Raw genomic sequence first — 26,580 nt, 5'->3', positions numbered from 1 at the left:
TGTTTAGTTAAAAAAAAGTCAGAGCCATGTAATTCCTTGGCTGCACTGTAGGCCTGAAAGGCAGTGTAAAACTACCTTTCCTACTGAAACCTAATTTCCTCTATTATATGGTCAGAATTACCTGATAGTTTATTCATATCCCCCTGCAACAGTAGCTTTGTAAAATAAAGGTTATGAAAGAATAATTTACTATTTTGAATTCTTCTATTTCAATTTACCATTATATAAGAAATGAGTGATGTAGAATTAATGTAATGATCCAGAGTCTGGATCATCCAGATTACTTTTATAAATATAATGAACACACAAGTGATAATTTAGCATATATATTTTAAGTAACTCCATAATTTTTTTTTTTTTTTTTTTTTTGCGATACGTGGGCCTCTCACTGTTGTGGCCTCTCCCATTGCGGAGCCCAAGCCTCCGGATGCGCAGGCTCAGCAGCCATGGCTCACAGGCCCAGCCGCTCCGCGGCATGTGGGATCCTCCCGGACCAGGGCACGAACCCGTATCCCTTGCATCGGCAGGCGGACTCCCAACCACTGCGCCACCAGGGAAGCCCCATAATTTTTTTTGAATGATAACACCAAAATAGGCTGGAGGAGCTCAATCCAGGGCTTCAGAGGCTGGCAGCCTGGATGTGAGCAAGGGGTTGAAGTCCAAGGAACCAGAGCAGCAGGAAGCCTACTTGGAGCAGTAGGCAGCCAGGAGTTGGAGGTGTTCTATGTCCAGATTCTCCCCTGTTGTGGGGAGAGTGAACTTAAGAATGACAGGAAGGTGGAAAAGCTGATCTTGCCTTGAGGAGCACTGAAGTGATCCTGGGTAAGGAGTGTTCCTATCAGCATACTCCCAAAGCAGCTACTGTGAGTAAGAAAGGACAGAAATAAATGCAAGTTATTTAGACACCTGCTGTGAACTGAATTGTGTCCTCTCAAAACTCATATTTGAAGCCCTACCCACCCCCCAGTGTAATGGTATTTGAAGGTGAGACCTCTGGAAAGTGATTAGATTCAGATGAGATCATGAGGGTGGGGCCCTCATGATGGAATTAGTGCCCATAAGAAAAGGAAGAGACACCAGTCTCTTAAAGGAAAGAAAGAGACACCAGTGCTCTTTCTGTGCCATGTGAGATCACAGTGAGAAAGTGGCCTTCTACAAGCCAGGAAGAGAGTTCTCACCAGAACTCAGTTGTGCTGGCAGCCTGATCTCAGACTTCTTGACTCTAGAATTGTCAGAAAACTAATTTTTGTTGTTTAAATCACCTAGTCTATGGTATTTTGTAATGGCAGCCCCAAAAAACTAATACAACACCCAAGCTACACAGATGTTGAAAGTGAGAGTTACAGAATATGGATATAATATATATTACATATTTTTAAAAATTAAGGAAGCAATTAAAAGTTAACATATAAAAACACAGGAATTAAAAATTGTATTAAAAAAAACACACACAGCCAAAAAAAGATCAGTGAGCTTGGCGATAGGTCAATAGAAACCTCCCAAAATGAAATGTAGTAGTGAGTTGAAGGTCATTGCCCCAAAAGAGAGGTTTAAGCCCTAACTTCTAGAACTTGTGAATGTCACCTTATGTGGTAAAAAGGTCTTTGCAGATGGAATCAAGGATAATAAGATGAGATCATCCTGGATTTAGAGTGGGCCCTAAATCTTTTCCTTATAAGAAAAAGGCAACAGATTTAAGACACAGAGATGGGGGAGAAAGGGATGTGAAAATGGAAGCAGAGATTAGAATAATGTACCTATAAGCTAAAATACAGCAAAAATTGCAATCACCCCCCAGAAGCTAAAAGAGGCAAGTGAAGGTTCTTCCCTAGAGACTTCAGAAAGAATGCAGCCCTGGTGACACTGTAATTCTGGACCCCATAGCTCTGAGCAAATAAAGTTCTGTTGATTTAAGCCACCAAGTTTGTGATAATTTGTTACAGCAGCCCTAGGAAACTAACACAAATGAAAAGAGAAAAAAAAAAAACCCACAATGACAAAACATCTAAGAACTGTGGGATCTTTTAAAAAGGTGTATTACATACATAACTGGAATACCAGAAAGAGAAAATAGAGCAAAGAAATATTTAAAATAATAATGGCTTAGAAATTTCCAAATTTATGACAAATACCAAATCACAGATTTGAGATGCTCAGATAATACTAAGCAGGATAAATAACAAAAATCTACACCCTTAGGTATAGGTGTAAATCATATTCAAACTGCAAAAACACTAAGAGAAAATGAAAATCTTGAAAGAAGCCAGGGAGGGGGAGATTCGTTTCTATAGAGGAATAAAGATAAGAATCATGGCAGACTTCTGGTTAGAAACCATGCAAACAAGCAAGAAGAGAATGGAGTGAAATAGTTAAACTGTTGGGGGGAAAAAAGCTAGAATTCTATATCCAGTATCCTGGATTACCCTTTGAAAGTGTAGGAGAGTCCTAGCTATTGCAATCATACAAGAAAAGGAAAAAAAGTATACATATTAGGAAAGAAGAAATAAGAATGTCTTTGTTGGTAAATGACATGATCATCTATGAAAAAAGTTTGAAGGAATTAACAGAAAACCTCCTGGAACTAATAAGCAATTAGAGCAAGTTTGCAGGATACAAGGTTAATATACAAAAGTCAATCACTTTTCTATATGAGCAAGTAGAATTTGAAATTGAAAATGCAGTATCATTTATATTAGCATCACAAAAATAAAATACTTAGCTATAAATCTAACAAAATAAGTAATAGGTATGAGGAAAACTACAAAACTGATGAACAAAATCAAAGAAGAACTAAATAAATGGAACAATATTCCATGTTCATGGGTAGAAAGACTCAATATTGTAAAGATGTCAGTTCTTCTCAATCTGGTCTATAGATTCAATTCAATACAATCCCAGTCAATATCCCAGCAAGTTATTTTATGGACATCAACAAACTGATTCTAATATTTATATTGAGAGGCAAAAGACCCAGAAGAGCCCACACAATATTGAAGGGGAAAAACAAAGTGGGAGGACTGACACTAAAAAACCTATAAAGCTGCAGTAATCAAGACAGTATGGTATTTGTGAAGAATAAACAAATAGATAAATGGCACAAAAGAGAGCCCAGAAATACACCCTATAAATATCATCAACTGATCATTGACAAGGGAGCAAAGGCAATACAATGGACTAAAGACAGTCTGTTCAACAAATGGTGCTGGAACAACTGAATATCCACATGCAAAAAAAATAAATAAATCTAGACCTTACAACCTTCATAAAAATTAGCTCAAAATAAATCATAGATCTAAATGTGAAACACAAAACTATAAAACTCCTAGAGGATAGCTTAGGAGGAAACCTAGATGACCATGGGTAGGATGATGCCCTTTTAAACACAACACCAAGGCAAAATCCATAAAAGAATAACTGAAAGTTGGACTTAATTAAGACTTAAAAACTTCTGCTTTGTGAAAGACAATGTCCAAAGAATTAGAAGACAAGTACAGACTTTGAGAAAATATTTGCAAAAGACATTATTATCCAAAATGTGCAAAGAACCCTTGACATGCAACAATAAGAAAAAAGACAACCTGATTAAAAAATAGGTCCCAAACCTTAACAGATACCTCACCAAAGAAGATATACCACTACACACCTATGCAAATGGCCAAAATCCAGGACACTGACAACACCAAGTGCTGACAAATATGTGGAGTACAGGAACTCTCATTCACTGCTGGTGAAAATGCAAAAACAGTACAGCCACTCTGGATGAGAGTTTGGTGGTTTCTTACAAAACTAAACCTACTCTTACCATATGATCCAGCAGTCACACTCTTTGGTACTTACCCAAAGGAGCTGAAAAATTATGTCCACAGAAAAACTTGCACACAGATGTTTTTACCAGCTTCATTTATAACTGCCAAAACTTGAGAGCAACCTAATTGTCCTTCCAAGGTGAATGGATAAATAATGGCTGTGGTACCCCCAGCCAATGTAATATTATTCAACACTAAAATGAAATGGGCTATCAAGCTATGAAAAGACATGGAGGAACCTTAAATGCATATTACTAAGCAAAAGATGTTAATCTGAAAAGGCTACATATGGTATGATTTCAAGTATATGATATTCTGTAAAAGGCAAAACTATAGAGACAGTAAAAATACCAGTGGTTGCCAGGAATTGAAGGGGACAAGGGATGAATAGGCAAAGCACAGAGTACTTTTAAGGCACTGAAAATAAATAAAGTTGGTATAGCTATTTACCCAGAGTTAGCCAAACAACAAGATTTGAGGATACAGTCCTCTGGAGTATGAAGTCTGCCCAAGATTTCTAAACACTGCAAGTTTGAGGGTTCCCAAAACCACCCTCAGTTTCCATAATTTGCTAGAAGAACTCATATGATTCACTGAGAGCTTTCATGCTCACATGTATGGTTTATTACAGGGAAAGGATATATCATAACCAGTCATAGGACAGAATTTGGGCAAGTTCCAAATGTAAAGCTTTCATTGTCATCAGGGCATGTTAGCCTGCAGTATTCCTGTGTGACAATACACATGGAGTATTGCCAACCCAAGTTCACCTCATCTTCAGTGTCCAGAGTTTTTACTGAGGCTTCATTACCTAGGCATGATTAGTTGATTGAATTCACAAGTGCCTGAATTAATCTTGTCACCCCTGCCCCACTCCTCAGATCCAGCTAATACCACATGGCCCAAGGGACCCACCATAACTCACCTCATAAGCATAAACTATGAAGTACTGCTCAAGGGGCCCTCATTAACAACAAAGACACTGTTACTATTAGGGAAATTCCAAGGTTTTAGAGGTTTCCTTACTGGAGCTGGTGACAAAGGCCAGACTTCTCCTTGACCACAGCCAAATTCTTTACTATACACTATTATTATCAGGTAAAGTATTAAAAAGCATTATTAGGAGTAGAGAGGAGGTTCTTTCCATATAAGTAAAGAACCAATCACCAGGAAGATAAAATAATTTTAAATGGGTCCACATAATAATATATCATCCAAATATGAAACAAAATTGATAGAATTATAATGAAAAACAAATACATTCATCTTCATAGTGCTGGGTTAAAAAAACTTTTCCTAGTCATTTATGTGTCAAATGGATAAAGTCAACAAAGATATAGAATATTTGAATAATAAATTTTAAAATGATCTGCTGGTCATATAGAAAGTTCTACATCTAACAACTATAAAATATACATTAATCTCAAGCATATATAGAAGAGTTATAAAAATTTATTTCACAATAGACATTAAAGAAAGTTTCAAAAAATTTTAATGGAGGTAGCCTACAGATACTTTTTTCTAGTCACAATTCAATGAGGCTGATAAACACTCTTCTATATACCTACAGTTCAAAGAAGAAATTATATAGACATTTCAAAATATTAGAACTAAATAGTAATAAAAACCTGCATATGAAAATTATGAGATGTCCTAAAGATAAGTGTTTCAAGAAAATCATGTGGCTTCAAATACGTATATTTGAAAATAAATTAAACTCCTGAAAATTAATAGGCTATAACAATAGATTTGAAAACATAAGAAGTGGATAAAACTGATTTAAAAAAAAAATAGAAACCCTGAGTAGTCCTATACCTATAAAAGTATATAGGTATAATTATAACAGACTCACAAACATAATTATAAGTCTGCTTACAGAGCAAACATCATTTCCAGATGGTTTTACAATTGAGTGCTAGCAAACTTTCAAAAACAGATTATTCTAATCTAACATAACTGTCTATGGAAAATAAAATAAGAAGGAATCATCTCTATTCAATTATATAAAGTCAATATAATTCTGATAACAAAATTAGAATCTAAACTAAAATATGAAAAGAAAATTATGGATCCATTTCACTCATGAATAAATCTCATCAACATACTATTATCCAAAAAATTGTGTGTAGGGCTTCCCTGGTGGCGCAGTGGTTGAGAGTCCGCCTGCTGATGCAGGGGACACGGGTTCGTGCCCTGGTCCGGGAAGATCCCACATGCCACGGAGCGGCTGGGCCCGTGAGCCATGGCCGCTGAGCCTGTGCGTCCGGAGCCTGTGCCCCGCAATGGGAGAGGCCAAAATAGTGAGAGGCCCGCGTAACGCAAAAAAAAAAAAAAAAAATTGGGTGTAATAAAGCAATATATTGTAATCAAGTTGTGTTTATCCTCGAAATGCAAGGAAGGTTTAATATTAGAAAAATCTATAAATGTTGATCACTTCCTTAACTGATTGGGGGAAAAAAGTCATCTCAATAAAATCAGAACAGAAAAAAGAAAAGAACACTTGACAAAATGCAACACATTCATGAAAAAAAAATTAGTAAACTGACAATACAAGGGAATGTCCTTAACCTAAAAAAGATAATCTATAATAATTGTCCAATGAGTTCCTCAAGACTAGGAATTTTGTTCACAGTTGTATCCCAAGCACCTAAAATAGAGGCTAGCAAATAATTGGTGTTCAATAAATATTTATTAAAAGAATAAACAAATAAATTGAGAATTAGAAGACTGCTGCTGTTAGAAGTACTCCCCAATAAGAAGCATTAAACTGAGGAATAAGATGAAAATACTCACTACTATTTCTTCAATTGTACATCGTATAGGAGGAGGTCTTAGCAAGTGCAATCTGAAAAGGAAAAGAAATTAAAACCATAAAACTTAGAAGGAAGGAAATAAACTCTCTTTATTTGCAGGTTATATATTTTTTCACATAGAAAACTCATAAAATATATGGATTAATCCAAAATAATGAGGAATAAATTAATATTTAACAAATGGTATTTAGATATCAAAACAAATTCAAGATGAATTAGAAAATTAAATGTGAAAACTGCAAACAAAATAGAAATACAACTTTATGTGCATATGACAAGGGAACTGCTTGCTACACATAATATCACCAATAGCATAGAGGAAATCAATATTCCTTTGTTTCATAAAAATGCAATTCTTCTGTAAATGAAAAATAACATATAAAAATTAAAATGGGAAAAAGAATTTAAGTGATTTTTTCACAAATCTATTGCAAAAGAACTGTAAGAAAATGGGCAAAGAACAGTTTTCACAGAAATGTAAATGGAAATAAACACATGAAAAAGATTTAGCTTCATTAATGAGAAAAAACAGAAGTTAAAAAAAATTTTATGTTTCTATTTTTTGTGTCAAATTATCACTGTTGATACATATATAGAATATAAAAACTGGCTGCACCTTTCTGCAGAGCAATTTGGTACTGACCTAAAAATATTTTGCACATTCTTTAACACATTAATTTTATCAAGATGAAGAACACAGGCTTTGGGAAAAAAACCAGTTCTGTGTTCTTATTCTGACTTTACCTCTTACTAGCTTTTTGACCCTGAGAATGTAAAATTGGAAGTTAATACCTACCTCACATCTATCTTGTGAGAGATAAATGATCTGATGTTTACAAGCTCAGGGTCAGACCTATAGAAAGTGCTTTAAGTCACTATTGTTACCAATTCTAAATTTAGTTCATCTTAGGATCATCAAGGATGTGCCTTAAAATGCACTTTAACAGTGAACAGAGAATATATTTAAAATAGTAAAACTGCCAAGAGACTTAGATGTATCAAAAACCGGGAACAGTTAAATAACTTAGATGAGCTATTGTGTAATCATTAAAATAAGGAATACTTATGAATGCAGGAAAATATCACTGTTGGATTAATTTTAAAATACATTTGTAATTATAAGTCCATATTTTAGGATATTTTACAAATCTGTGACCAAGACATGGAAGCAACCTAAATGTCCATTGACAGAGGAGAGGAATGGATAAAGAAAGATGGAATATTACTCAGCCATTAAAAAGAATGAAATAATGCCATTTGCAGCAACATGGGTGGACCTGGAGATCATCATACTAAGTGAAGTAAGTCAGAGAAAGACAAATATCATATGATATCTCTTATATGCGGAATCTAAAAAAAATGATACAAATGAACTTCTTTACAAAACAGGAACAGACTCACAAACATAGAAAACAAACTTATGGTTACCAAAGGGGAAAGGTGAGGGGGAGGGATAAATTGGGAGTTTGGGATGGTCGTATACACACTAAAGTAGATAACCAACAAGGACCTAATGTATAGCACAGGGAACTCTGCTCAATATTCTGTAATAATCTAAATGGGAAATGAATTTGAAAAAGAATAGACAGATGTATATGTATAACTGAATCACCTTGTTGTACACCTGAAACTAACACAACATTGTAAATAAACTATAGTCCAATATAAAATTAAAATAAATTAAAATGTGTGTGTGTGTGTATCTGTGTGTGTGAACAGACATACAAATACATTTGATGTATTTGTACATCAAGGTAGTGTGATGGGGGGATAGTTATCAGATTGTTAGCATTTGTATTGATTCTGGGTTGTGAGAGGATTTCTTATTCATACATTGGGTTTTTTTCCCCCAAATATTAATAAACGTGACTCATTTTATAAACAGAGAAAAACATATATGCAACTATTGTACCTAAAAATAATGCTTTTAATAATCACAGGTATTAAAATATTTTCTTGCCTGTCATTACATTTCTTTGTACCTTTTGGCATAAATATTTTAACTGGTTGTGATTCATCACTTATTTTTCTTTCATAGTATCACCTTACAGGGATAAACTTTCTGCTTGTTCCTGCGATACCAGATACAGACAGAGAGTCATTAAGCAAGTAACTTTGTAAAGATACTGTATCCTGGATTTAACATTTACTCCCTTGACAGAATTATTCATGAGATTTAGCAGAGGAGGATCAATTTAGGTGGATTGATATTACTCAGAGAAAAGCTACAATATGTTTTAAGCCATTTCTCTGTAATTCTGGTATATAAACAAAGCTACCTACACATTCTTGCATTTACATTTTAAGATCCAATAGTAAAAATAGAAAATAAAATGTTGAATAGAGGAGTATTTAATAACTATCATGACCCTTCAGAATTATCTCACAGTATATTCTTTCTTTCTTTAAATTATTTTATTTTATTTATTTATTTTTGGCTGCATTGGGTCTTTGTTGCTGTACACGTGCTTTCTCTAGTTGCAGTGAGCGGGGGCTACTCTTCCTTGTGGTGCACGAGCTTCTCATTGCTCATGGGCTCTAGGCACGTGGGCTTCAGTAGTTGTGGCACGTGGGTTCAGTAGTTGTGGTTTGCGGGCTCTAGAGCGCAGGTTCAGTAGTTGTGGCACACGGGCTTAGTTGCTCCACAGCATGTGGGATCTTCCCAGACCAGGGCTCAAACCAATGTCCCCTGTATTGGCAGGCAATTCTTAACCACTGTGCCACTAGGGAAGCCCTCAAAGTATATTCTTGCGTGCAAAAGTTTTAAAGAAAAAATTATACGTTTTGGTTCATTGAATTTATTAGGACACGTGTGTTTTTTTCTACCTTATGACTGGCACTGTGTTGAGCGTGCAATGGTGAGTGTGAGTCGACAGTTCCTGCCCATGGGGGTCTTTCAGTATAGAAATCAAACCAATGTGACACTCAAGTTAGCCACTCAGAAAATGATGGTACCCTTCCTTCATGAGACCTAGGAGTACCTGCCTCATGTATTACTGATGTGATTCTCAACATTTGGAGGGCATATAAATCAGAGCTTGTATAATATGGAGATGCCCAGCCCTGCCTCCAAAGCCTTTGATAGGGTGGATCTGAAAAAAGAACCAGGAGTCTACATTTTAAATAAAAACCTAGGTATTTCTGACACAGCTGACCTATATTCCACACTTTAGAAAACATTTGCATTTGTCATAACCAGGATTTCTGAGTTTTGCATAAGTAGGAAGATATTAGACATGGTTTTGAATTCCTGGAAGCTCTTTCTATTTTTCTGGAATGATTATACAATGATTTTAAGATTTAGAAATAAGTAGAACATTCTATAACTTAATGTATAATTAAAACTATTATGCCTGAGTTGTTGGTGTACCCTCCGTTCATATGTTAAATCCTACCGCCCAATGAGATGGCATTTGGCTGTGGGGCCTTTGGGGGTGATTAAGTCATGGGTGGAGCTGTCATGAACGGTATTAGTGCCCTTGTAAAAGAGACCCCAGAGGGCTTCCTTGCGCCTTCTGTCATGTGAGGACACAGCAAGAAAATGGCTGTCTATAAACCAGGAAGCAGGCCTTCACCAGACACCGAATCTTCTGACACTTGGATCTTGGATGTTCTAGCCTTTGGAACTGTGAGAAATAAATGTTTGCTGTTTATGAACCACCCAGTCTATGGTATTTTGTTATAGCAGCCAGAAGAGACTGAGGCAGTATCTGACTCACCTTTTGAATGGGGTAGATATCCACAGTATCTGAGGTCAGAGTTGGTTGGTACTACCAATGAAACGCTGAAGAATCCATCTGTGCCTTGGGTTTGTCAACTTGAAATTTTGTTCTTAATTATTTTAAGATGTATTTGTGCTTCATTGTTCATGCAACACATAATGCAATGTGTTTTGCAAGGCCCTTAAAACTGATTATTAAAAAATTTTAAAGCACTAATTTTCTTGAAAGCCTGCTAAGTTATCACCTTAGCAGGCATTTTCAAAACTTTTGGATTCAGTAAAACTAAAAACTCATCTTGCCAAGCACTTTCACTGTTAATTTTTCAACCCATGTGTATTTTAATAGAAATTTAATCCATATGTTTCTGATTCATTTACACTTAAATTATCAAAATGTTGTTTTGTAAGAACCATTTGATTCCCAAGGTTTTCTGAGCTTTGTAAACCTCTTTTCTTAGAAACAGAATGTTATGTTTTGCCAGAGGTTTGAGTCCTGGTTGAAATGCCAAAACCAAGAGGTTTCAGTGGGTTCCATATTTGCCACAGAAAGCTTCCTCTTTCTCTCAACCAACACAAAACCAACCCAAATCCCAGAGACCAGAGGACACTATTCTCACTTTATCATGACATGCTTTTTCTCTTCAATTTAGGTTGTAGGAATGTACTGAAGGGTTTGAAGTTTTGCTTTGTGTTTATGAAGTTTCTCCAATAGGTTGATTATACAAGGTTTCTATAACCTTGGGGATTGCTCACTTAAAAGCTGTTCAATTATAATGCAAATCTAAAAACACAGATTTTTGAAATTTAAAACATATATTCTGACAGAAAAATAAGCAGTTTATATTTCAAGAAAGATTCAATTGTTTTCAAAAGGTGTCATTCTATTTTTCCATTTTTAACTTCTTAATCAATAACAGAAATATATTTAGAAAAGGAAATTGTTAACTACAGACTTCTCTATAATTTTTATTTACAAAAGAAACACATACTATCAATACTTACAAAATATTATATGTAAGAATTCAATAAAAATTTATTTTCAAAATTATTTCCACTCAATGATTTAGAGGTAATAACTTAGCAGGCTTTCAAGAAAATTAGTGCTTTAAAATTATTTAATAATCAGTTTTAAGGGCCTTATAAAACACATTGCATTATGTGTTGCATGAGCAATGAAACACAAATACATCTTAAAATAATTAAGAACAAAATTTTCTTCCAGTCATTTATTAATTGTTTTTTTGTTTTAAGTACTTATAAAATACACCATAAAGTGTTACCCAGATTTTCAACTTTTGGTTTACAGAACATCCTGCTTCTTGTTTTTGAGACACTTGACAAGGAAAAACCAAGGTCACTTAACTTGCGGTTTGGAGTCCTACAGGTTTTTCAATTTTCCTTCCCTCTTTGGCTGAACTTTTTGATAAAAATGAGACACTGGAGATTGTGAAACCTGAATAGATTTTGTCCTTAAATTTTGCATTTTAGTTACCCTTGTAACCTTGACTTTCAAAAGGCTTAACGGATACTGTCAAGGTTTGAACCAATTTTAAGTGTTTGGTTTTATGATTTTTCTTTAATTGCTATGTAACCTACAGCTTTCTACTATTCATTAAAATGGTTTTACAAATGACATAAGGCCTGTTGCTTTGACAAATAAAAACCAGGCTTATTATTCCGCCTATAATTGAACAATAATTACAATGTTGATTATCTTTTGTTGGCCTTGCTTAATAAAGCCCTAAGTAGTTTAGTGGGATTTATAGCTTCCAGGATTTGAACAAGAGGTCAGAGAGGTCTTTACTTTTTTGCCAGCTGACCTTTTGTTTGAGTTTAAATTAACCCAGTTTGTGCTGCTTTTTATATCTGCTCTCAAAAGTCAGGCCTGCACAGTACGCTATGTAGATCTCTACAGCTAACTAATGAAGTCATCTTTTTAAATTTTATTTAAATATCTAGGTGATTTAAAGATGACACTAACTGCAAACACAGGAATGTAATCACAGCAAACACAGGAATGTAAATGACAGAACAGCTAGATTAACCATATACTTTAATGAATATCAAACTGCTTTCTGCAAAGTCTTAGAAATACTGGTTACTGAAGATGAGAAGGCATTTTTTTTTTCTATGCACCTTTCTGTTACTCTTAAATAAAACTGTAATTAAGTTTGTTTGTTTCTACCAAGAATATTTTCATAATAATCATTAAATCATTAAATCAATAAATCATTAAATCATTAAATTTGATAAAAAGCCAAGACTAAATTTTTTTTAACCTTTGTCCATCTGATACACTTTTACCCGGTTATACCTTTACCCGCTTAGCCTGTAGAACAGGAAGAGAGGACATAGAAACTTATATTATTATCTTTACCATTTTTACAATTAGTTTCAGATTCAGCCACCAACATGTTGAACATCTGTCATTTACCTGGTTTTATAGTGATAAAGGAAACTCGGTCCCTGCTGTCCAGGAGTTCAGGGTCAAGACAAGAATACCATTTTATCCTTTCAGCATTATATAATTCCTTAGACATTGACCTGAGTGTTTTTTGTTATATTATGTATCTTGGTCCTCCTAGGATGGGGCTTTATAAATATCTATGGCTTTTCATAAGGAAAAAACAATGTTTTATCTTGTTGCTGTCTTAAAAACTCTATGGCTCTTCCCTGACTGAACAGTACCACCTCCGAGTGAGGGGTAATACTTGTTTAGATGCTTAGGTCTAGGGTGTCTGTTCAAAAATCAGCTCTTAGTCTTGTTATCATCATCAAGTCAGCTCCAGCTGAGACGTTCAGAACACTGCTTACACTGTAATGAATACTCAATAGTCTGATAAATGGTATGATGTTTGCTCAGACAGCTTCAGATACAAATGTTTTTAAGAGACAGTGTGAGAGAAAGAGAAGTATGGCTTAAAGAGTTCTAGACTTGGAATCAAGTGTTTTAGAATCAGTTTTACTAATTATAGGTTTTGGGAGAATTACCACTTCTAAACTTGTGTCCTTATTTGTAAAATGGGGATGATACTTATCTCACAAGCTTTTTTTTTTTTAATTGAAGTATAGTTGCTTTGCGATATTAGTTTCATGTATACAGCATAATGATTCAACATTTTTATAGATTATATTCCATTTACAGTTATTACAGAATAATGGCTATATTTCCCTGTGCTGGACATACATCCTTGTTGTTTATTTATTTTATACATAGTAGTTTGTATCTCTTAATCCCCTACTACTATCTTGCCCCTCTCCCCTTCTCTCTGTTTGTTTTTGGTGAGGATTAAGTGAGATTAATATAGGCAAAAGCTCAAGGCACAATGTCTAACACACAGAAAGCAATCATTAAACATTAATTGGAGCAGAAGCAGAAGGAAAGCATCTACCATTCCTTTCAGCTACAAGTATTATGCATTCAGCTATTTCCTGGAAAGTCAAAACAGGCAAGATGGAATTCCTGGTCTTGAAGAGCTAAGTTATATTTATTAGAGACTAGGACCTAGACAGTTTCTGCATTATTTGATTATCTGCTACAAGCTTCATCTACAGTAACTTCTTCCATCCAGCTGGCTCAGATCAATATCGAGGACAACTGCTATCAATCAGGATAAGGAATTAGCTGTTGACAATTCATTTGCATTTGTTCTCTTTGCATTTGTCAATCAGTAGATGAGATCCAAGCACTCTTATATAGGTTATTGAAATTTTAAAAATTTATTTTCTATGAAGAAAACAGCACTGGTTTTACTATTTTCTATGTTTTACTATTTTCTAGGTAGGATACAAGTGCGTACATCCCTTCCTGGGTCTATATTCCTCATTTGCTAATGAATAGGTTAGACAGTTTCTAAAATCCCTTCTAATTCCAACATTCTATTTTTTATGACTCAAGCCGTTAGCTTTTGATGGAATGTATTAATCTTTCCATGATAGATAGTTGGAGAAGACAGAGCATTTTATTATTTAAAAAGTTGAGAATAGCTATAGTGTTGGTGTCAGTTCTCTGAATAAGAAATATTTATTAGTATCTACAGTTCCCTGAGACAGAAACTTGCAACACATGTATTTAAATTCTTTTCATGCTACTCTTTGCTGAGTTGTGGATGATTACTCTCCTGGTTCGGAGCACTTTTATTTTTTGATTACATATTTCACACCCATGTTGATGCCTATTATGAGTGCTTTTAATATTAAAATACATACCAGCTCTGCAACTTATAATGTATGTGACTAGGACAAAATATTTGCTTTGTAAAACCTCAAGGTTTTGGGTTTTTGTTTTTTGTTTTTTTGCTTCTATAAAATAGAGCCAATAATACTCAACTAATAAGATTTTTAAGCACTTAACACAGTGCCTAACAAGCACCCAACATAGTTTTTACATTTTAACTAAGAAATTAAATATCTAGTTATATTTTGGCATAGAGTTATTGACTTTGAACATACTCATCCAAATGTTTAATAAGTCTATCCTGTACATATTTCAATTAATTATTAGTCACTAGAAGAGACAAAGAAAAAAGTCTATCTATTCCTTTTCCTAAAAAAGCTTATAATCTATCTTGGGAAACAAGACATAAGATTCAAGAAAAGCTGAATGATAAAGTAGTTGTTATAAGAGATTCCATAAAATAGTATTTGCTAAATTACAACTTAGTGATATAAATGTATCACTATGAAACATATGAAAATTTACATGAAAACATATGTAAATCAATTCAGAAATAGGAGATCACTGTTACAGAAGTCTGTGTGGAGCAGGTAAGAATTAAACCAGGTCATTGCAAATTGCTCAAATTGAAAAATAAGAATCATTGCCTAAGCCAAGAGAAGAGTTTTCAGGGAAATATATAGTAACATCTTACATGCATGGATGCATGGATGCATGGATACACACATACACACAAACAGAAAAGAAATTTTTTAAGATAAGTTATGTAAACCACTGAGCACTGTGCTTGACCTGTCATCAGACATAATAATTGTTACTTCTTATTGCAGAGGCCACAAGTTTGGAGCCCACTGGGCAAATTAAGGGCTTAGACTTATTTTCTTTAGCCACATCTTTTTGTTTACATAACACATGAAACAGTTCTTAAAAAGTGGAGGATTTCATAATTAAAAAAAAAAAATCTGCATTTCTGGTTTCTCCTGAAAAATCCTGCAGATTTTCTATAACTGAGCCTGCATTTCCTTACCACAAATCTCCTGGGACTGAATAGTTGCTGCCGCTTCCTTTAAACTTGACCTCAATCACTAAGGTCTCCACCAAACTCATTCAGTGCTTTCAGATGTACTTATACCCATGCATGCATGCTACCATCTTGCAGAATTTGGCATTTGCAACCCCAAAACCCTGAAAAAAGCCTCCATTTGCTCCAGTCTCCACGGGGAGGACAGGTGTCATTGGGGAGGACCCCTCAAGAGAACACCTGGGTCAGGCTGGGAGATGACTGATCAGGGGAAGATTTGCAGAAAAAAAATTAGTAAAAGGCAGCTTGCTTCCCTCATATCCTCCCCTCTAATCCCTTCTCTGAGTAGGTAGATGAGAACCCTCAGAGTTTTTCTAAGTACTTGAAATTTAGATGGGCTACCTGTGTGGACTAGTGAAAAGATTAGCTGGTCTTAATCTAGGTTTTGAAGGAAAATGTTGCTTTCTATTGTCATTTAGAATAGCTCACTAAAATCAGTTAGAAATTTAGGACAGACATCCTAGTGAGAAAAAAACGAGTGGACATTTAGAGGGAATGTACTCAGGTATCTCTTTAAAATCAAATTGGAGTAATAAGCAGCTGAACAGCCTGCAAAGCCAGGATCAAGATAGCAGTTCCCATTCTCTTTCCTCTAGAGGATATACCTCAGGTGCACTGTAGGGATATTTATATATTTTTCCCAAATATCTAGAAAGTTCCATGGAACTTCCAAAACATCCAATGGCAGTCCAGAGCTGTCCTGTAAAAGATTCAACAGCAAGAGGAGAACCACAATGAACTATGAAAAAGCACACTAGCAGCAGAATGAAACATTCAGATCTGGTATTAAGCCATTACGTAGTTGTTCATACATGTATTCTTGGGAGAAGGAAAAAAACCTAGATACAGCAGATAATTAATGAACAGACAAGAATAGAGCTGGAATATTAGGCTGTCACAGCCTGCTGTGACGATATCTATGGAAGACAAAAGCTGTACATTTCTGATTTACCACTTATGTGACACAGTAAAACCCTCGCTTAACCAAGACAAGTAAATGTTATGGCCCCTGTCTGGTTCAGCCAAGTTTCAGATATTTTCTATCTTATCCAAAAATGAGGCCACACAGTACATTTAGCATTAAGAATTGTCATAATAGTGTAATAGGAGGCATTTATGAGCACATTCCTCAGCCTTTTATGTCCCAGTTATGCCTCTAAAAAACAGAGATAATAGCCCCAATTCATGTGGTTAGTATCATGTGCTTAGTAGGGTATCTAATACATAATAAATGTGTAAATTGCAATTATTGTTGTTCATATACCATTCTACCCTGAAACAATATCTTTGAAATTTAAAAAAGAAGCTATGTAATTACATGCTAATTTATGGTATTACAGAGTGATCTCATTTTTTGCTTTCAAAAAGTGGAGCAAATGGTTTTATCTTTGTTTTTTATGCAGGAAATCTGAGGCAGGAAAGTTTAAGTGACTTGTCCAAGGAAACCCCTACAGGAACATGGTGGAGCACAAATCAAAGCCCAATGTTCCTCTCATAATCAGATGATGCCTTGGTTTTCACCCTTTTTAAAAATAAAGACCAAAAAGATAGTGTCCCAAGAAACTAACACAGAAAAATAAAACTCCCTGTGGTCATTTACATGCCATATTTATTCTTAGAAAGTGAACAGAAAACAGAAAAATTGCCTCTAAATGACTGAAATGCTCACTGACTAAAATTGCTAAATCTTAATAAAGCATTTGCTTGTGTACAGGATGCTCTGAGGATCATCATGTAAGTGACCAATTTTAGGCTGTGAATAATTTAATCACATTTCACAAATATCCTCTTTCCAGGCACCACAAGCGTTGAGATGAATTCCACCTTTGTGACAACTCATGAAGTTCAACTTTGTTTATTTGGTTCCTTTCTGGACATAATGAAAAAAATATTGGGGCCATTTTGGAATTTTCTGTGAAATGTGGCTGAATGAATGACTTCCCCTTCTCTAAGGAATATTCCCTTATATGGCCATCTATTAATAGGCATCAAATTCCATTCCTCTTTCCCCAACCTATTTGACATGGAGCATATCCTTTCTAAATGTAGGCAAAGTTAATAACGTAGCTCCATTTAAAAAATACTAAGAATGCTGAAATCCATGATATATGTTACTATAAAAAGGGCTTACATTTCCAAATTTCTCTTTTTAGCTACATAAAAAGCTCTTTAAATGTCCTACAGCTTAACATATTATCAAACACATTCTCAAATATTTCTATAAATACATTAAAAACCATTGCTTTAGAACAATGCACTGTAAATTAAAATGTTCAGTAAGCTCTTTGACATCGGTCTTAGAAATTATTTTTTTGGATATGTCTCCTCAGGCAAGGGAAACAAAAGAAAAACTAAACAAATGGGACTACATCAAACTAAAAAGTTTCTGCACAGTGAAGGAAATCAACAAAACAAAATGGCCATCTACTGAATGGGAGAAGATATTTTCAAAGAATATATCTGACAAGGGGTTAATATCCCAAATATACAAAGAACTCATACAACTCAACATCCAAAAAGCAAACAACCCAATTAAAAAATGGGCAGAGACACACAGATGGCCTACAGGCACATGAAAACATCCTCAACATCACTACTTATCAGGGAAATGAAAATCAAGACCACAATGAGATATAAATTCATACCTGTCAGAATGGCTATTATCAAAATGATAACAGAAAACAAGTGCTGGCGAAAATGTGGAGAAAAGGAAACCAACTGCACTATTGCTGAAAATGTAAAGTGGTGTATCTACTAAGGAAAACAGTACAGAGATTCCTCAAAAAATTAAAAATATAACTACTGGGCTTCCCTGGTGGCACAGTGGTTGAGAGTCCTCCTGCTGATGCAGGGGACGCGGGTTCGTGACCCGGTCCGGGAAGATCCCACATGCCACGGAGCAGCTAGACCCGTGAGCCATGGCTGCTTAGCCTGCGCGTCCGGAGCCTGTGCTCCCCAACGGGAGAGGCCACAACAGTGAGAGGCCCACATGCCGCAAAAAAAATATAACTACTGTATGATCCAGCAACTCCACTCCTGGGTATTTATTTGAAGAGAATAAAAACACTAATTCAAAAATATGTATGTTCATTGAAGCATTATTTACAATAGACAAGATATGGAAGCAACCTAAGTGCCCATTAATAAATGAATGAATAAAGATGTTGTATAAATGATAGAATACTACTCAGCCATCAAAATGAATGAAATCTTACGATTTGCAACAACATGGATGGACCTAGAGGACATTATGCTAAGTGAAATTAGACATAAAAAGACAAATACTGTATGATTTCAATTATATGTGGAATCTAAACAACAAAAGGAACAAATAAACATAACAAAACAGTAACAGACTCATAGATATAGAAAACAAACCAGTAGTTGGTAGAGCAGAGGGATGTAAGGGAATGGGAGAAATAGGTGAATGGGGATTAAGAGGTACAAGTCTCCAGGTGCAAAATAAACGAGTCATAAGTATGCATAGTACAGTATGGGGAATATAGTCAATAACTATGTAATATCTTTGTATGGTGAAATAGTGTAACTACACTTACTGTGGTAATCATTTTGAAATATATAGAAATACCAAATCACTATGTTATGTGATTATACTTCAAAAACAAACAAACAAACCCATAGAAAAAGTGATCAGATTCGTCTTTACCAGAGACGGGGGATGGGGGGAGGGTGAATTGGATGAAGGCATCCAAAAGGTACGAACTCCCAGGTTTAAGATAAATAGGTACTAGGGATATGATGTACAACATGATAAATATAATTAACACTTCTGTATATTTTATGTGAAAGTTGTTAAGAGAGTAAATCTTGAGTTCTCATCACAAGGAAAAAATTGTTTTCTATTCCTTTAACTTTGTATCTATATAAGATGACGGATGTTCACTAAACATTGTGATAGTCATTTCATGATGTAAGTCAAATCATTATGCTGTACACCTTAAACTTATACAGTACTGTATGTCAATTATATCTTTTTTTTTTTTTAACATCTTTATTGGGGTATAATTGCTTTACAATGGTGTGTTAGTTTCTGCTTTATATGTCAATTATATCTTAATAAAACTAGAAGAAAAAAATGTTCAGGTCACCTAGATTTCTCCCTGCCTATTATTTCCAGACTGTTTTTTCTTTTATTTTCCTTAGAAACATGTGGTTTGGAGTTTTTACTGAAATCAATAATAACGTCAGAAAGTAATTGCCATTGTTTTACAGCTACTGATTCTTGATTTTCTTTAAATTAGAATGAATTGGCTGAAAGTAGGTGCTAGTTTATTTTTTAAAGAAATTAAATATTCATTATATCAGTTACTATATTATCAAAAGGAAATCCAGACTATAGTTTTTATATACCACTGTGAGTTAATTTTCAGTGGTGACTTGAAAAAACTTTGACTTCTTTTAGAAAATATGTTGAGGTTGTCCTAGAGCCTTAGGTAAAATGTAACTTCAGTTCCACTTAAATTCTTTTTTTTTTCAGTTCTAGCTTAAATCATTTTATGACATTTTTATAACTTAGATTTATAAAATAAATATATGAGAGATCATTTCAGACATTAAAATAAGTAAAATTCAGTTTTTATATTTTAATTCAATTTGGTTGCAATTGCTACTTTTTAAAAAAAATAATAGCGTGCTATACAGTTATATCTTCTTTAAAATACTTCTAAAATTACAAGCAGATCTATATTTTCTTTTCCGTGCACTTGTTCTTTTTCCTGCCTCCGGCTCTTACCAGAATGTTTTTGTTATCCTCAATGATAGTCAACAGCTGTACTTTCTCACAGGACTTATTAGCAGCTGTGAAATGCTACTGTCTTAAGTAGCAGCATTTGTTGGTGACTGTTGTGATGTGATTGCTGTGATAATGAAATTACTTCGCAGGCCTCAGCCAGCCTTCAGTCAACATTTATTGGAACCTACTGCTTGCAAAGTACTGGATTCACCACACAAACAAAACTTAATCTAACTGAAGAGAGAGAACCTAGGTGCTAAGTTACTTTTACTGCCTACCAATGGGAACAAATTAATGCCATATAAACTGAGTATTTAGGTCTGAAGTGTGGCCAAATAACAGAGTGAAATAATCCAAAGGAGGAAAATGAGATTCCCATTTGAGCCCAAGAGGAGGGAATGTTGGTAAACCAAGGGTATCTGGGGATGAATTTAGCTTGGGAAGGTAGTATAGGGAATATCAACAACAAGACAACAACAAGAGGAATAGCAATGAAGTGCACACAGTCGGATGCACTCATACCATATCTTGTTAGATATCTACTAACCAAGAGAGAGAATACATTCTAACAAGTCACTTTTTGAACAGAAGAATGTCTTAATGGAAACGAAAATACCACAGCATGATCTCATATTTGAAGGAAATTGAGCCATGAAATAATAATATTTAAAAATAACTAAAGGTTTCGGCTAACACTACAGTCAGCGGTGAAAGACTAAAAGCTTTTCCTCTAAGATCATGATCAAGGCAAGGATACCCACTTCTGTCATTTCCATTCAACATAGTATTAGAAGTCCTAGCAATTAGTCAAGAAAAACAAGTAAAAGGCATCCAAATTGAAAAGGAAGAAGAGAAATTTTCACTGTTCCAGTGATATGTAGAAAACTCTCAAAATTCCACATGCAAAAATACCATTAGAACTAAAATGAATTCAGCAAAGTTGCAGCATACAAAATCCACACACAAAAATCATCCGCATTTCTATACACTAACAATGAACAACATAAAAATTAAGAAAACAATTCAATTTACAATAGCATCAAAAAGAATAAAGTATTAATACTTAGCAGTAAACTTAACCAGGTAGGTACACTTTGTATACCTCAAGCGTAATTTGTGCACTTCAAACTACAAACCAATGGGTAAAGGACAATCTTTTCAAAAAATGATGTTGGGAAAACTGGATATCCATAGGTGAAAGAAAATAGTTGGACACTTACCTTATACCATATACAAAAATTAACTCAAAATGTATCAAAGACTTAAAGCCAAGAACTAAAACTATACAAACTCTTAGAAGAAAACAAGGGGAAAACTTAATGGCTTCGGATATGGCAATGATTTCTTGGATATGACACCAAAAGCATGGGCAACAAAAGAAAAAAATTGATAAATTTGACTTCATTAAAATTAAAAAAAAATCTTTGTGTATTAAAGAACACTACTGACAGAGTGAAAAGGCAACCCATGGAATGGGAGAATATATTTGAAAATCATATACCTGATGAGGGGTTAATGTCCAGAATATATAAACTCCTACAACTCAACAAGAAGAAACAAGTAACCCAATTTAAAAATGGACAAAGGACTTGAATATACATTTCTTCATAAAAAGATATACAAATGGCCAATAAATGTGAAAAGATACTCAACATCACTAATAATTAGGAAAATATAAATCAAAACCATAAGAAGATACCACTTCCATTAGGATGGCTACAATAAAATTAACAAATATTGATGAAGCTGTGAAGAAACTGGAATATTTGTGGATTGCTAGTGGAATGCAAAATGGTGCAGCTGCTACAGAAAACAGCATGGCAATTCCTGAAAAAATTTAAGAATAGAATTATCATAAGATCCAGCAATTCCACATTTGGGTATATATGTAAAAGAATTGAAAACAAGAATGTGAACAGGTATGTGTACACCCATTTCATAGCAGCATCATTGAACATTAGCCAAAAGATGCAAGCAACACAAGTGTCCATCAACTAATGAATGGAAAAACAGAATGTGGTATAGACCTCCAATGGAATATTATTTATCCTTTAAAAAGGAAGGAAATTCTGACACATGCTACAATATGGATGAACCTTAAAGATACTATGCTAGGGAATTCCCTGGTGGTCCAGTGGTTAAGACTCTGTGCGTCCACTGCAGGGAGTGCGGGATCCCCAGTCAGGGAACTGAGATCCCACGTGCCTCACAGCACAGCCAAAAAAAAAAAAGAAAGATACTATGCTAAGTGAAATATCCATTCACAAAAAGACAAAAACTGTACAATTCCACTTATACCAGGTACTTAGAGAAGTCAAATTCATAGAAACAGAAAGAAGAATGGTGCTTGCCAGGGGCTGGAGGGAGGGCTGCATGGGAAGTTAGTGTTTAATCAGTACAGTGTTCCAGTTGGGAAGATAAAATAAGTTCTGGGGATGGATGGTGATGATGACTACACAACAAAGTGAATGTACTTAAATTCACTGAACTGTACCTTAAAATGTTAAAATGATTTATTTTATATAATGGGCTTACCTAAACTGAGTGAAAGAAATCAGGATTGTTTTGTTTTGATAACAGGAAGTGATGCTTGCCATCAAATAGGGTTTGGTTTTTTTTAACGTCTTTATTGGAGTACAATTGCTTTACAATGGTGTGTTAGTTTCTGCTTTATAACAAAGTGAAACAGCTATACATATTCATATATCCCCATATCTTCTCCCTCTTGCATCTCCCTCCCACCCTCCCTATCCCACCCCTCTAGGAGGTCACAAAGCATCGAGCTGATCTCCCTGTGATATGCGGCTGCTTCCCACTAGCTATCTATTTTACATTTGGTAGTGTATATATGTCCATGCCACTCTCTCACTTTGTCCCAGCTTACCCTTCCCCCTCCCCGTGTTCTCAAGTCCATTCTCTACTTCTGTGTCTTTATTCGTGTCCTGCCCATAGCTTCTACAGAGCCTTTTTTTTTTAAGATCCCATATATATGTGTTAGTATATGGTATTTGTTTTCCTCTTTCTGACCTACCTCACTCTATATGACAGTCTCTAGATCCATCCACCTCACTACAAATACTCAATTTCGTTTCTTTTTATGGATGAGTAATATTCCATTGTATATACGTGCCATATTTTCTTTATCCATTCATCTGTTGATGGACACTTAGGTTGCTTTCATGTCCTGGCTACTGTAAATAGAGCTGCAATAAACATTGTGGTACATGTCTCTTTCTGAGATATTGTTTTCTCAGCATATATGCCCAGTAGTGGGATTGCTGGATCATATGGTAGTTCTACTTTTAGTTTTTTAAGGAACATCCATACTGCTCTCCATAGTGGCTGTATCAATTTACATTGCCACCAACAGTGCAAGAGGGTTCCCTTTTCTCCACACTCTCTCCAGCATTTATCGTTTGTAGATTTTTTGATGATGGCCATTCTGACTGGTGTGAGGTGATACCTCATTGTAGTTTTGATTTGCAATTCTCTAATGATTAGTGATGTTGAGCATCCTTTCATGTGTTTGTTGGCAATCTGTATATCTTCTTTGGAGAAATGTCTATTTAGGTCTTATGCCCATTTTTGGATTGGGTTGTTTGTTTTTTTGATGTTGAGCTGCATGAGCTGCTTGTAAATTTTGGAAATTAATCCTTTGTCAGTTGCTTCATTTGCAAATATTTTCTCCCATTCTGAGGGTTGTCTTTTTGTCTTGCTTATGGTTTCCTTTACTATGCAAAGGCTTTTAAGATTCATTAGGTTCCATTTGTTTATTTTTGTTTTTATTTCCATTTCTCTAGGAGGTGGGTCAAAAAGGATCTTGCTGTGATTTATGTCATAGAGTGTTCTGCCTATGTTTTCCTCTAAGAGTTTTGTAGTGTCTGGCCTTACATTTCAGTCTTTAATCCATTTTGAGTTTATCTTTGTGTATGGTGCTAGGGAGTGTTCTAATTTCATTCTTTTACATGTAGCTGCCCAGTATACCCAGCACCACTTATTGAAGAGGCTATCTTTTCTCCATTGTATATTCTTGCCTCCTTTATTAAAAATAAGGTGACCATATGTGCGTGGGTTAATCTCTGGGCTTTCTATCCTGTTCCATTGATCTATATTTCTGTTTTTGTGCCAGTAACATACTCTCTTGATTACTGCATCTTTGTAGTATAGCCTGAAGTCTGGGAGCCTGACTCCTCCAGCTCCATTTTTCTTTCTCAAGATTGCTTTGGTTGGGCTTCCCTGGTGGCGCAGTGGTTGAGAGTCCACCTGCTGATGCAGAGGACATGGGTTCGTGCCCCGGTCCAGATCCCACATGCCGTGGAGCAGCTAGGCCCATGAGCCATGGCCGCTGATCCTGCATGTCCGGAGCCTGTGCTCCACAATGGGAGAGGCCACAATAGTGAGAGGCCCGTGTACGGCAAAAAAAAAAAAAAAAAAAAAAGATTGCTTTGGCTATTCAGGGTCTTTTGTGTTTCTATACAAATTGTGAAATATTTTTGTTCTAGTTCTGTGACAAATTCCAGTGGTACTTTGATAAGGATTGCATTGAATCTGTAGATTGCTTTGGGTAGTAGAGTCATTTTCACAATGTTGATTCTTCCTATCCAAGAACATTGTATATCTCTCCATCTGTTTGTATCATTCTTAATTTCTTTCATCAGTGTCTTATAATTTTCTGCATACAGGTCTTTTGTCTCCTTAGGTAGGTTTATTCCTAGATATTTTATTCTTTTTGTTGCAATGGTAAATGGGAGTGTTTTCTTAATTTCACTTTCAGATTTTTCATCATTAGTGTATAGGAATGCAAGAGATTTCTGTGCATTAATTTTGTATCCTGCTACTTTACCAAATTCATTGATTAGCTCTAGTAGTTTTCTGGTAGCATCTTTAGGATTTTCTATGTATAGTATCATGTCATCTGCAAACAGTGACAGCTCTACTTCTTTTCCAATTTGGATTGCTTTTATTTCTTCTTCTTCTCTGATCGCTGTGGCTAAAACTTCCAAAACTATGTTGAATAAGAGTGGTGAGAGTGGGCAACCTTGTCTTGTTCCTGATCTTGGAGGAAATGGTTTCAGTTTTTCACCATTGAGGACGATGTTGGCTGTGGGTTTGTCATATATGGCCTTTATTATGTTGAGGCAAGTTACCTCTATGCCTACTTTCTGGAGGGTTTTTATCATAAATAGGTGTTAAATTTTGTCAAAAGCTTTTGCTGCATCTATTGAGATGATCATATGGCTTTTCTCCTTCAGTTTGTTAATATGGTGTATCACATTTATTGATTTGCACATATTGAAAAATCCTTGCATTCCTGGGACAAACCCCACATGATCATGGTGTATGATCACCTTCCTTTTACTGTGCTGTTGGATTCTGTTTGCTAGGATTTTGTTGAAGATTTTTGCATCTATATTCATCAATGATACTGGCTTGTAGTTTTCTTTCTTTGTGACATCTTTGTCTGGTTTTGGTATCAGGGTGATGGTGTCCTCGTAGAATGAGTTTGGGAGTATTCCTCCCTGTGCTGTATTTTGGAAGAGTTTGAGAAGGATAGGTGTTAGCTCTTCTCTAAATGTTTGATAGAATTCTCCTGTGAAGCCATCTAGTCCTGGGCTTTTTTTTGTTGGAAGATTTTTAATCACAGTTTCAATTTCAGTACTTGTGATTGGATGGTTCTTACTTTTTATTTCTTCCTGGTTCAGTATTGGCAGGCTGTGCTTTTCTAAGAATTTGTCCATTTCTCTAGTTTGTCCATTTTATTGGTATATAGTTGCTTGTAGTAACCTCTCATGATCCTTTGTATTTCTTCAGTGTCGGTTGTTACTTCTCCTTTTTTATTTCTAATTCTATTGAGTCTTCTCCCTTTGTTTTTTTTTTTGATGAGTCTGGCTAATGGTTTATCAATTTTGTTTATCTTCTCAAGGAACCAGCTTTTAGTTTTATTGATCTGTGCTATTGTTTCCTGCATTTCTTTTTCATTTATTTCTGATCTGATGTTTATTATTTCTTTGCTTCTGCTAACTTTGGGGTTTTTTTGTTCTTCTTTCTCTAATTGCTTTAGGTGTAAGTTTAGGTTGTTTATTTGCGATATTTCTTGCTTCTTGAGGTAGGACTGTATTGTTATAAACTTCCCTCTTAGAACTGCTTTTGATGCATTCCATAGGTTTTGAGCCATGGTGTTTTCATTGTCATTTTTTTCTTGGTATTTTTTGATTTCCTCTTGATTTCC

At 35.1% G+C, this 26,580-nt stretch overlaps 1 long non-coding RNA gene across 1 annotated transcript in view; it reads right to left on the bottom strand.

The window, feature by feature from the left end:
* Window positions 1-26,580, bottom strand: part of LOC114893338 — a 196,541-nt gene that overhangs the window by 77,561 nt on the left and 92,400 nt on the right. Inside the window, exon 3 of the long non-coding RNA XR_003792864.1 lies at window positions 6,600-6,651. This is a non-coding gene — a long non-coding RNA (uncharacterized LOC114893338). The remainder of the gene's footprint in view (window positions 1-6,599; window positions 6,652-26,580) is intronic.

Source organism: Monodon monoceros, unplaced genomic scaffold (genome assembly GCF_005190385.1).
Source record: "Monodon monoceros isolate NGI ecotype Baffin Bay Population unplaced genomic scaffold, NGI_Narwhal_1 Super_Scaffold_12, whole genome shotgun sequence".
NCBI classification, from domain to species: domain Eukaryota; kingdom Metazoa; phylum Chordata; class Mammalia; order Artiodactyla; family Monodontidae; genus Monodon; species Monodon monoceros.
The sequence above is the reverse complement of the archived record's forward strand: the minus strand, read 5'-3'. Positions and strand labels throughout refer to the sequence as shown.